We start from the raw sequence: 12,528 nt of genomic DNA on the forward strand, positions 1-12,528 counted from the left end.
AAAACTAAAAAATAAATATTAAAAAATTCTCTCTCTTCTCTTTAAAAATATATTGTATTTTTATGCCTGTATATTTATATGTTGTATTTTTTGTGTCGTTTCCCATAGTAGACTATAAACACTTTGATGTCACCAGGAATTATATATTAGAACTGAGTAGAAAAGATCATATTCATTATACCATGCTTATTTACTAATATTATTCTAATTTGTAGTTCACATTTTCCAGCTAAAAATATATTTCCCACTGCCTTTACAGCTAGAAGTAGACATTTGGCATAATTCTTGTGTCTGAGATATAAACACAATCCACAGGGCTTGGTTTCCGAGAAAGCTTTTCATTGGAGGCAGAACCAGCTGTTACATGAATCCTTTTGTCCTAAGTCCTTTTGTCCAATGTGGAATGTGGACAGGATTTCTAGGACTACAGACTCCTTGAACACTTTAAATCTAGCAAACAGTGTTTATCATTAAGATATCCATGAAACAAAATCACTATCCTGTAGTATAATTGTATTATTCCTTCATATGCCCACACCTGAACCAAGATATCTATGTATCTTTATAACATTCCAGTATCTTGGGTTTATATAAGCCATAATGACTTTCTTCTATCTTAACTTGGCTTAATGTAGGCAACACATATTCCTGAATCTGGAACCAATATTTTCTGATCAACATGTCTGTTATCTAATAGGAAACAGTAAAACGCATGGCATAATAAGGACTCTGTAATCCATATTTTCATTTCCTCCACATATGTGTATCCCTTCTCTTAGTTACAAATTTAAAATGCACGTGCTTGACTATGGTAACCCCACTCCAAAGGAAGATAATATGAGCTTGCCTTCCTCTAACATCCTTGGACAGCAGTCTTATGTGTCACTTGTCCCACAGTGCTTTCTCAACCCCTTTCCCCATGCCAGTTTTCTGTCCCTCTGCTTTTAATTACTTTTGCCTACTTTCCTTAATGCACTGATGGTAACTATCGTAATATGTCTGATTATACCAACTAAAAGATCTCACTGTTGCTAGACCATGTCTTATTTCATCTTTTTATGCTTAGTTTTTAATTCAGTATTTTGGTATTCAGTAATTATGTGTTGAATTGTGGGTGATTCTATCAGGTCTTCTTTGAGCCTAGGTATTATCAGGATATCAAGAAAGGTAGTAGGACTATGTATGGTTACTTAAGTAAAAGTTTAAAAAAGTTTTACATGTTTGTAACATTTAATAATGAAAATATAACTGTAAATACATTAAACAGATTATACAAATAATCATAAAATAAAATAACTCTTCTGTAAAAAAAAATAATGGACTATTTTTAGGTTTAAACAACATCAAACCATTAAAAAACCCATTGCTTTAAGGGTACATGTACAGTTCTGTCTCTCCCCCTCTCTCACACACACACACACACACACACACACACACACACACAGTACATGCAAACATACATACTGAAATGTCAGCATTTATTTCCTTACCATTACCAATTAGATTGTGATGATTCTATGCAAATATGATTATACAATACAAAAGCAGCACAGCATGCCTAAACGCACTTCCTTTAAGTGTTTCATATTCCATCAGTTCTCTTTAAAAAATGTAGTTCCCATTATTATTTGATTTATAAAAAGAACAAGAATAATGATGCCATGGCAGTGTATCACTCCTAGGAAATTTAAATGAAAAAGGACAAATACATTCGAAAATCAAACTCTTGTAGTCCTTTAAAGGTGGACATTTTATTTTTTTAATTAAAAGTTGTGTTTAAATGAATGAGAAAGCAATTATTTTAAAATATGAGCACAATGAACTAACATCTATTTAGGAAAAATAGCAAATGTAGGCACAGATATGACACACAGCTGATTTTTAACAGCAACAATAGCCATAAAGATATTATATATATATATATATATATATTTTAAACTCTGTCTATACATCCCTCTGTATGGCCATAAATAATGTCCAGGTTAAATGAAAATGTTCCCAGTAGAAGTGTACCATTATCCATTCTATCCTTTATCAGCTTCACATGTGCAGTTCTAAGGTAAACATGCATAGTATACTTGGAAATTTTGATTTCGAATCTTGACAGCACATTTCCAAAGGTATAACATCTTAATCAAATTTAAAAATAAAACATCCCAGTGCCGAGCTTGGTTGTAAACCTAAAATTATATAACATACATGTTTTTATGCTTTGTCAATTACATTTGAAATAGGGGACTGTTTGTTTCAGCCCTTCTAAAAATGAGACGAGGATGAGAAAACAACCTATTTCCTTATTAGGATCAGGAGTCAAAGGACTCAGCCAGGAGCCGCAGGCTTCAAGAGCACAGAAGATTAAGACATATATTGGATTCATGATGGAGGGCAGAAAGTTCATTTTCAAAATAAAACAGAATTTTATTCATATTCCTTTTAAAATTCAGATTGCCATTTGCCAGCTGACCTGTGACACGGCAGCAGTGTATTACATTTTCAATGAGCAGTCTGTCTGGAGCTGCTAGTGGGAGAAGCTGCTTCCTGGTTTCTAGGTTTGTATTTTTTTTTTTTTAAGTAAGATATTGTTGTCAGAATTTTAGATGGTGCAAACAGGGGCAAGGTAACATATTTATTTTTAATAAGGAGGAGATGTAGAATAGTATAGTCATCAGCATTATGCATGGAATAATCCTCTTTGAAAAAAAAAAAACACAACAGCTCAGGTAAAATGTGTATATGGGACAGTCAAAGATGAGGATGCCAGCATCTCAATGAGAAATCAGGGCAGGCCAAAAAATGAATCTTTATTTAAAAAATAAACACATGTGAATGCCTTTTTAAACAAGTTTTGGTAGAGTGCAAGTCAAGCCAAGGTTTTCTATAGTCAGGGACTAGATTTATCCAGCTCACCATCTGTCAAAATTATATTATAGACGACACATATGCATGGATACAAGACCACTGATTTTCATATATATTAAAACCTGAAACTACTGCAGGATATGAAAACCTACAAACTGTTAAGCCAAAAGGCTTACATTTAGAACTTTTTCCCCCACATTGTTTAAATTCTATTCTTTTTCTGACCTGCATTCAGGGAAAGTGGGCATATAGTGCATGAAAACACATACAAATTAAAGATCACTTAGGAAAAAAATTAGAAACTTTCAGAAAAATATAAAATAAGAAATATTCCCTTCACTTACTTTTGGATCTTCTCTTGTGGGTAAATATATCCACTTAAAAAGTAGAAAAGTAGGGTTAAGATAGGATGAGGGCAGTTTTTTAATATCAATTAACAAAGGTAATGGTTGCAAAAATAGAGAACTAGCAAAAATGATGAGAAGTGTGATTAGTTGAGTTGACTTGAACCAAGACAATCCTGTCCATATCCCATTCCTGAGAATAGCTTTGTGATAAGAGTTACTTGTGTGCTATTTTTGAGAATCTCTCAGATGAGAAACAAAGGGAGACAAACATAGCAGTTTTGTCTATTGGATTTGGTATTATACTTTTAAAGTGGAATAAAATAGAGGAAGAGGGAATTTTTAACTTAGATTTTCTTTGAACAAATTGTATTTAAACATTTTTGTCATATTAGTAAAAATCACATTTATCAGGTAGGAAGCATTGGCTTTAATCCATATGGCTGCATTTAAATAAATGATTGATTTGTAAATGCAATGTTCAATGCTTTTTTCTGTTTCAGTATACAAAATAATGAAATCATAGCTTGCCTTTTTCTCCCCACAGAAAATCTTGTTGTCGAAGGACATAATTATGTCATTTGATCCACAATAACACAAATTTGCTACACTGTACAGATTATTCAATAAAAAATAGTGTTGAGAATAAATACCTTCACATAAAAGCCTTGATTTTTGTTTAATTTTAAAAAAAACAACAACAGGAATTAGTAGAATGACAGTAGATTTCACTTTAAGAACAGTTGTCCTACAAGCAGATAATTTCTATTGTAATTTAAAATTCATAATAAGAATGGAAAACTGGATTTCCTTTGCAGACCCTTCAGAAATGTGTTTGCATATTTATCACTGTAGTTAAGTTTCTGTAAAAATCTCTGAATTATGATCCAAAAGGTATCCAAACACAGCTCATCCAACATTTTAATGAATAATCTGCAACTAAAAGTTCATCCATTATTTTATGTATTTTTCACATTTAAATTAAATAATTCTATTTTGATGAGATGCTAAAATACTATTGATTTTAAATATTTGCTTTTTTGGGGGCATGGTTTTGTATCCAACAGAGAAACTAGAGAAATGATTTTATTTTATATTTTGTTCTATTTTAATTACTAAAATATATTTTTAATTGTACATAATTTCTATAATATTGAAAACAAATGAGACATTTTTAATCAAAAGAAAAGGAGAAAAATGTGGATGGAGAGAGGGAGGAAAGGGAGGGAAGAAAGAATAAAAGGGGAAAAAGGGAATCCTTAAATAAATAAACAAATTTTACATGCAATAGAAGTACTTCAAGATAATTTGATATGCATGTGCCATATGTCAAATCATGCACCCTCCTTCCCCCAAATGCATACCACAAACACTACCCAAAGCCTGCAAATCCTGATATTTTGGCTTTGTCTATGCCAAAATATTAGTCCAGTTTGCTTAGAACTAGTGCTATAGAACAGATTTTGTTACATAGCATGGAAAATGACTGTCAAAATTGATGAAATTAGTGTCTTTTGAGCTATAATGTGCTTGGCATATGTCACTAGGAATGTTTTTCAGTAGCTCACATAAGCTCACGTAAGCATCAAACAAAATTTTGAATGCGTTCCTATTAACTAGCAATGAATTTATTTACTTTAAATTAAAAAAAAAAAAAAAAGATATTCAAGCCAGAGAGTTAACCAATTGAAAGCCCCCACCCGCCAAAACAGGCATCAAATTTAGCAATACAATAAGATTGAGATTGCTTCTTCACTGAGCTAATTCTCCCAGAATCCACTATTCATCTCATCACTCCTTATAAAATACAGAATCCTTAATTGGTCTGTGCTTCTCCAACATGTTTTTAATGAAAACGCAGCACATAACTCTTAGTTTGTTGGCTGCCAGAGCCCAATTTACAAAAGTGGGAGTGCGAGATAAGAAAAGAGTACATCTGCAGAGCAGGCTGCGCAATGAATCACACGGTGCCAGAGTTGAGTAGAATATAATTGAGTCCAACATCTCTGAGCACTTTCACCATAATTAATGATAATCTGTAACAGAGGAATCTGAGATTCCAGTTCAGAGAACTGTTTAATTAGGCCAAGTAATGAAAGCAGAAGCAGTACAAGAATATGGCCTGTCTCATGATTAATGATTCATGCTACTGAACACAAAAGTGCCGCACCGTTAACTCTAACGGATGCTGCATCTCTCTGGCATTTACAAAATAGTGAAATGCATGCATTTTTGTATTTTAAAGATGTAACTGGCAGTATCCTTTTCTGAGCTATTTACATGATAAATATGGTTCCGAAGGTAACTGTCTTCTTCACAGGTTCTTTGCTCTGGGGTAGTTTAAGATAAATATGGTATCTGCCTCCACATCAGTATTAAGGTAAGTGCCATTCTAGCACAGGATAATTAATACTTTCACTTTCCAAGTCAGTAAAACACATTTTCAATCTCACTTTTTAAAATTTTATTGACTAAATTATGTATCTGAATATTTATACAATATCCACTCATTACTAAAATTATAAAGAAAAATTGGTTAAGGATCAATGGTAAGCTATAGAATAAATAGAGCATGTTTAATATTATTATTTCAAGAGGCCAGGGAATAAAATATCCTTTTGGTATATAGCAGTTTGACATTGGGATTGCCCTGCAAGTATGGGACAAGACAAAAGAAAATGGTTTGCCTGAGGCCTTACCCTACAAACCCGCAAATTATAGAGGTTTTATGCTACTATTTATTCTGCTTTTCAATAAAACAAGAAATAGTACGTATCAGAGAAATTGTAGGTTTACACCTTATGTATACAAGGTCTGTGATAGGACAACCTCCTTAACAAAATAGTACTATCTTTAAGACAAAATTTGGTCTCTTTCAGTGCCTGCTGCAGAAGTTTCTGTGATTCAGTGCCCAGTGATTTTCACATTAATTCAGAAGATATCCATTATTTGGTACAAAAAAATATTTATTTTATTTTATTTATTTACTTATATGCAGTGCTGAGAATCGAACCCAGTGTCTAACACATGGCAAGGACTCTACCACTGAGCTATGATCCCAGCCCTGAAAAAAAGCTTTCTTAGGTGTTATCATCACTACCCTGATGCATAGGAACACTCAGTCATTCACAAAATGCAAATCATGTTTGACATTCAGATAACTCCTGTTGGCCAAATAGAAAATATGATCTCAGAAGCAATAGTTGGAGGGTTTCCACTAAGACTGATTCTATGTCACCTCAGAACAACTGGCAGAGATTTGAAATCTCAATGATTATCTTAAGTAGTCAAAAAGAAAATCTCTCACTTTTACACATCTTTTACTCAACTAAAGAATAGTTTGATCTTTCAGGGATATTTTGGAGGAATGTAGGGGTTATGACATAATGTAAATGGAAAAATTTTACAAAGCATCAGAGAATCATACTTTAAAATATATGTATATGTATGTATGTGTGTGTATATATATCTTTAATCAGGGAAGTCAAACTTCCAAATTCCAAGATGGTTCTTCTGAATGTATGTTGCTTTTATGCTATCATAAAGTTAAAAAATCCTAAGTAGAATCATTGTTAAGCCAGATATAATTTGTATAAAAGCATATCACTGCATATACTTTAAAAGTCAGATTTTTTTTTTACTTTTTAAAAAATTTAAATTTTTAAAAGTGAATTATTTACCTCTATAAATATCCAAGTGAACTTATTTATATAGAAAATACTATATAGTATATATGTATTGTATATATACATATATTTATTGACTTTTGCATCATATACAAGAGATAACTATTTTGTTTTGAAAAACAAGTACATTTAATCAAATAACTTCCTAGGAATTACTCTTTATTTTCTTTAGCAAATTTAAATTTTTATAGACTTTTATAACAATTTTATATAAATGATATCAGACTTAACAATGGTTCTACTTATGATTATTCAAGTTTATGATACCATAAAAGCAATATACATTCAGAAGAAACCATTTTGGAATTTGGAAGTTTGATCTTTTCCTGACTAGAGCAAAGTATTTTCCTGCAATGATAGGCCATGAAAGTGAGCTATGTGTCACAGCCATGTGATCGTGATCATAAACAACAAAAGCTCTATGGGTACTGTGATTTTTGGTATTTCATTTTGTTTTTCTCATCTCATCATGGCACAAAACACATCTGTGCACATACATAAACGCTCAATACTTTATAATAAAATAAGGTGCACTTGATAAATTTGCTAACTATAGACCAATGTACGTGTTCTCTGTGTGTTTAAGTCAGAAACTACTATGTTTGTTTGGTTAGGTGCAATGAATGCATTTCTTTTAAATTATATATATATATATACACACACACACACACACACACACACATATATACACATATATATACACACACATATTTAGTTGTTAATGGACCTTTATTTTATTTATATGTGGTGCTGAGTATCGAACCTAGTGCCTCACATGTGCTAGGCAAGCTCTCTACCACTGAACTACAACCCGAATCCAAATGCATTTTTGACTTATGATGTTTTCAACTTACAATGAGCCTGTTAAGATGGAACATCATCTTAAGGCAAGGAGCAGCTATGTATTATGTATTTAAATTAATTGCTAATCACACTGTTATTGGGTGCATAAATTGCAGAAGATAAAAACAGGAAAATAGGAGTCTTGATGTGTGAAGTTCTCAAGGGAGGAACCACATTAAAATAATTTCATAATGTATGAACATAGCTAACATTTAAAAAATATTTTCTATATGCTGGTCAATTGTTTACTCAATTTGATACATTAGCTCATTTATTCTTTACAACAACACACCTAATAAAATAGTCACTATAAATATCCAAATTATATAGATTAGAAGATGCAAGCTGGTTTGTAAGCCTATAAACAAAACCCTATAATATAAATACCATATTTAGCTTATAGATATATTTCTTAAACAAAAGAAGACCAAAGCTGTGATAGTGACTCCCAAGTTGATAGCAGGAAGTCAAAATTCTATCATTCTTCTGTGCCTCACTTAATAAGTTACTGTATGGAGAAAGATGATTATCAGGGTTTCAACTATTAAATTCATATTAAAGGTATGAAGAAAGAAGAGATTTGCTCCATCCTTTTAATGAATCTTCCTGTAAGTTCCATATGGATTTCCTCCATAAATCACTCATATAGGACCAAATATACCCATATGTCCCATATGACCATATTGAAGTCTGTGAATTATAGGTTTTAAACTTCATACCAATGTGCTAAACTTAAAATTAGATGCGCTTCATAAGAAAGATGAAAAGAATGGGGACTTGACAATCGTTTAGCAAGGAGATTACAGAAGTAAACTCATATCTATAGCCAACCGTTTCTCAACAAAGACACCAAACACAGGCATTGGACACAAGACAAACTCTTTAACAAATGGTGCCAAGAAAATTGGATATCCACATGCAGAAGACTGAAATTTGATGTTTCTCACCTGGCACAAAAATCAACTCAAAATGGATTGAAGCGCAAAACCTACAACTCTGAAAATTTGTACTTAAAAAAAAAAAATTAAAGTATAATTAAACTGGAAATAGTTAACAGAAAGGTATTTTAAATATTCTAAAATATTTGTAAATTAAATAACAATTATTTCTAAAATGGGTTAGAATGTTGTTGAAAGGAGAAATTAATAGTCCCCTTGACAAGGATGGAAGGGGGCCTCAGGCCTAAAGACACACATAGGGTTAAGACAGCAGTTAAAGCATCTCTACCTACTTGATTGCATTTGCCACCATTTTAATTGTATATTTAAACAATGAGTTTTATTCAGCATTAAAGGAGAATGAGATTATGTCATTTACAGAAAAATGATTGGAACATGAGAGCACTGTTAAGTGAAATTAGCCATACTCAGAAAGTCAAGGGTCTTTTGTTTTCTCTCATACATGGGAACCTGGGGAAAATGGAAAAGAAAGGTAGGGGGTGAGGTTCGCATGGAAATGGAAGAGAGACCATTACAATAGAGGAAAGGAACAAAGGAGAGGAGAAGAGAGAAGAAAGGGGTAAGTAAAGAAAAATACTGGAGAATGATTTTGACCAAATTATATTGTTATATCATGTTTTATGTATCAATATATAAAAATGAATCCCAACATGTATAATTATCAGTAGAAACCATGGGGGAGGAATGGATTAGAGAAGAAGGTCACAGGGAAAGTAGAAAATATTTTAAATTTAATATAAATTATAACTGCATATCAGAATTTATGGAAGGGAGATAATACAACATTTGGAAAACTGATTACTGGATTAGCTATAATTATATGAGATTCTATAGACATTATATTATATATTTTATAATATAGAATATATAATATAATAAATATATATAATATTTTATATATAAATATACACATAGATTAATTCATATTATGAATTAATCTAAGATTCCACTTTAAGAAATAAGAAGGGCTGGGGATGTAAGGCAGTGCATATGCAAGGCCTGGGTTTGACTCCCAGTAGGAAAAAGAAGGAGAGTGAAGGGGAAGAGAGGGGAGGAAAGGAGGGTAATGGAGGGTAGGGGAGCAGAGAAAGAAAGGAAGGAAGGAAGAAAGGAGGAACGTAAACGAGAGAAAGAAGATTAAATATAAGCAAGAAGAAATAAAGATATGATTACATATTAACAAAATTGAAAACAAAATCAATAGAGAATAATCAAGTAAAAAACTTGATCTTTGAAAAGATCAATATTCTCTATAGTCATCTTGACTAAGTAAAGAGAGAACGGAAGAACAAGGGAGAAAAGGAGGGAGGGAGGGAAAGAGAAAGAGAGAGAAAGAGAGAGGAAGAGGGAGATGAGAGTTATCAAAATTTCTACTATCAGAAATATAAGCTGAATATCCTTACAGATCGTACAGTCAATAAAAAGATAGTAAAAGAATAAATATGAATAACTTCAATTCCATGAATACAGAAACTTGAATAAAATGGGTAAATTTCTTGTAAGTCACAAGCAAACTTACTCTAGAAGTGAATTGCCAAATAAGTATTTGTGGAATTGGATTAGAAGGTAAAAAAGCCTTCCAATATACCAAAAACTCCGAGCCCAATGGGGCTTCATTGGGGGTTTCTACCACACATGTTCAGAAGATATAATTTCAACTCAACACAATCTTTTGAAGAGAATATAAATGAAGTATTTCTATATTTTCTACCCACTTTATGAGGCCAACATTAATGCCAAAGTCAGGAAAAATATAAGACAACAAATATCCGAACAATATTTCTTATTAATATATAGATCCTCGGCAAAATATTAACAAAAGAAATACAGTACTACATAAAAAGATGAGTATATCATAACCAAGTGTGATTATGCTTGGAATCCACAGCTACTTCAACATTCAATCATCAATCCAGGTAAATCACATTATCCACAATTTTACATACAGTTATGGTAAAAATAATGACTATCATTCAAACAGACATAGGAAACTTCTAACACAATTTAACACCTGTTTTTAATAATACAAATGTCAGCCAACTAAGAATAGAAGGGAAAGTCTTCAACCAGAAAAAGCACTTTGACAAAACAACTACAGCTAACATCATATTTAATGATAAAATACTCCTTTTCTTTCCTAAGCTCTGGAACAAAGATATCTTCTCTTACCATTCCTCTTCAAGATCAAAGTAGAGAGCCTAATAGTGTAATAGAATAGGAAAATAAATGAAATTAACACCTATGGCAAAGGGAGAAACAAAACTATCCCATCATCAAAATAAAAATTTTAGAGACTATGTAAAAATAATGTAATTAATAAGTGATTAACCAAAGTTACAGGATGTAATGGCAATATGCAAAAGTTAAGTGTATTTCTACCTTTTAGCAATAAAAAATTGGTAATTCAATTAAAATTAAAGAATAGTACCATTTAAAAGAGCACTGAAATAATGAAATATTTAGATACAAATCTAATAAAATATGCAAAATTTGTATGCTAAAAATTATGAAATGTTGCCTAAAGAAACTGAAAAAGAATAAATGGAGGCACACTCTGTGTATGCCTGTTTAGTCAGCTTTTCGTTCCTGTGACCAAAAGACCTGAAAAGAACAACTGTAAGGAGGAAAACCATATTTTTGAGTGCATGGTTTCAGAGTCCATGGACAGCCAGGGACTCAAGATGAGGCAGAAAATTATGGCAGAAGAGTGTGGCAGAGGCAAGTGGCTCACATAATGATCAGAAAGCAGAGAAAGAGAGAGACTCCATTTTCCAGATACAAAATATATATACCCCAAAGACACATCCCCCCTCTTTCAGCCACACCCTACTCACCTTTAGTTACCACTCAATTAATTCCTGTTAGGGGATTGATTCACTGATTGGGTTAAGGCTGTCATAACCTGATCATTGTACTATAAATCTTCATGCATTATCTCACACATAAGTATATGGGGACACCTAATATTTAAACCATAACATTCTCTCCTGATCTCCCAAAGTTCATGACCATCTCAAAATGCAAGATACATTTTGTCCATTTCCAAAAGTCTCCATAGTCTCAACATTTCCCAAAAGTTCAAGTTCAAAGTCCTCTGTTGAGATTTAAGGTAACCTCGTATTATAAGCTTCTGTAAAAATCAAGACCATTTAAAAATGAATAAACATTTCCATTCACAAAAATAGGAGCCTAGAAAGAAGGGATGGGGCCAAAGCGAGACCAAAATCCATCTGGGCAAATAAATTCTGTGGTTCCATGTCTGGCTTCAGGAGCCCATGACATCATCATGTTCAGATTGTATAGCTCTGCCTCTATGGCTTCGCTGATTGCAGCTCACATTGCCCCTCTGCTAATTGTCTCTGCTCAATTCTTGAAGCTTTCCTCCACATAATGTTTACAGTACTGGCATTTCTTAATCTTGTGGGTCTCCACTCCAGTTTTAGCTTTTTTCAAACATTGCCCTTTCAGGGGCTGCCCACAGGGACTCTGACCCTGAGATATTCTTCCTGGCCTCTCAGGTCTTCCTTTAAAATCTTGGTGGAAGGCTCCATGACACACTAACTCCAACATCCTGCATTCCCGCAGTATCAGCATCATGTAGTTCTGCTGCCAGCTCAAGCATGAGTAAAACCTCCATGGTCCCCAGCTGCAGCAGCCTGTGTGTGCTTGGGTGGCTAAGCACAATGAAAAAACTTCCTAGGACCTCTTATGTAAGAAGCATGCCCCACTGGTCTCCTCTCAAAGAAATTTTTACTCCCTTAAGCCTGAGATGGGTGTGTAGTCTTGCTAATGCTTGAGATACTCTCAAGCCATACGTCTTATTGTCTCTGAGCAGTC

At 32.9% G+C, this 12,528-nt stretch overlaps 1 pseudogene; it reads left to right on the top strand.

Moving 5' to 3' along the window:
- The first annotated feature begins 8,855 nt into the window (after positions 1-8,855).
- On the top strand, positions 8,856-8,988 carry LOC125619508 (annotated as a pseudogene).
- Positions 8,989-12,528: the final 3,540 nt, after the last annotated feature.

The sequence above is a fragment of the Marmota marmota genome, unplaced genomic scaffold (genome assembly GCF_001458135.2).
Source record: "Marmota marmota marmota unplaced genomic scaffold, marMar, whole genome shotgun sequence".
In the NCBI taxonomy this organism is placed as follows: domain Eukaryota; kingdom Metazoa; phylum Chordata; class Mammalia; order Rodentia; family Sciuridae; genus Marmota; species Marmota marmota.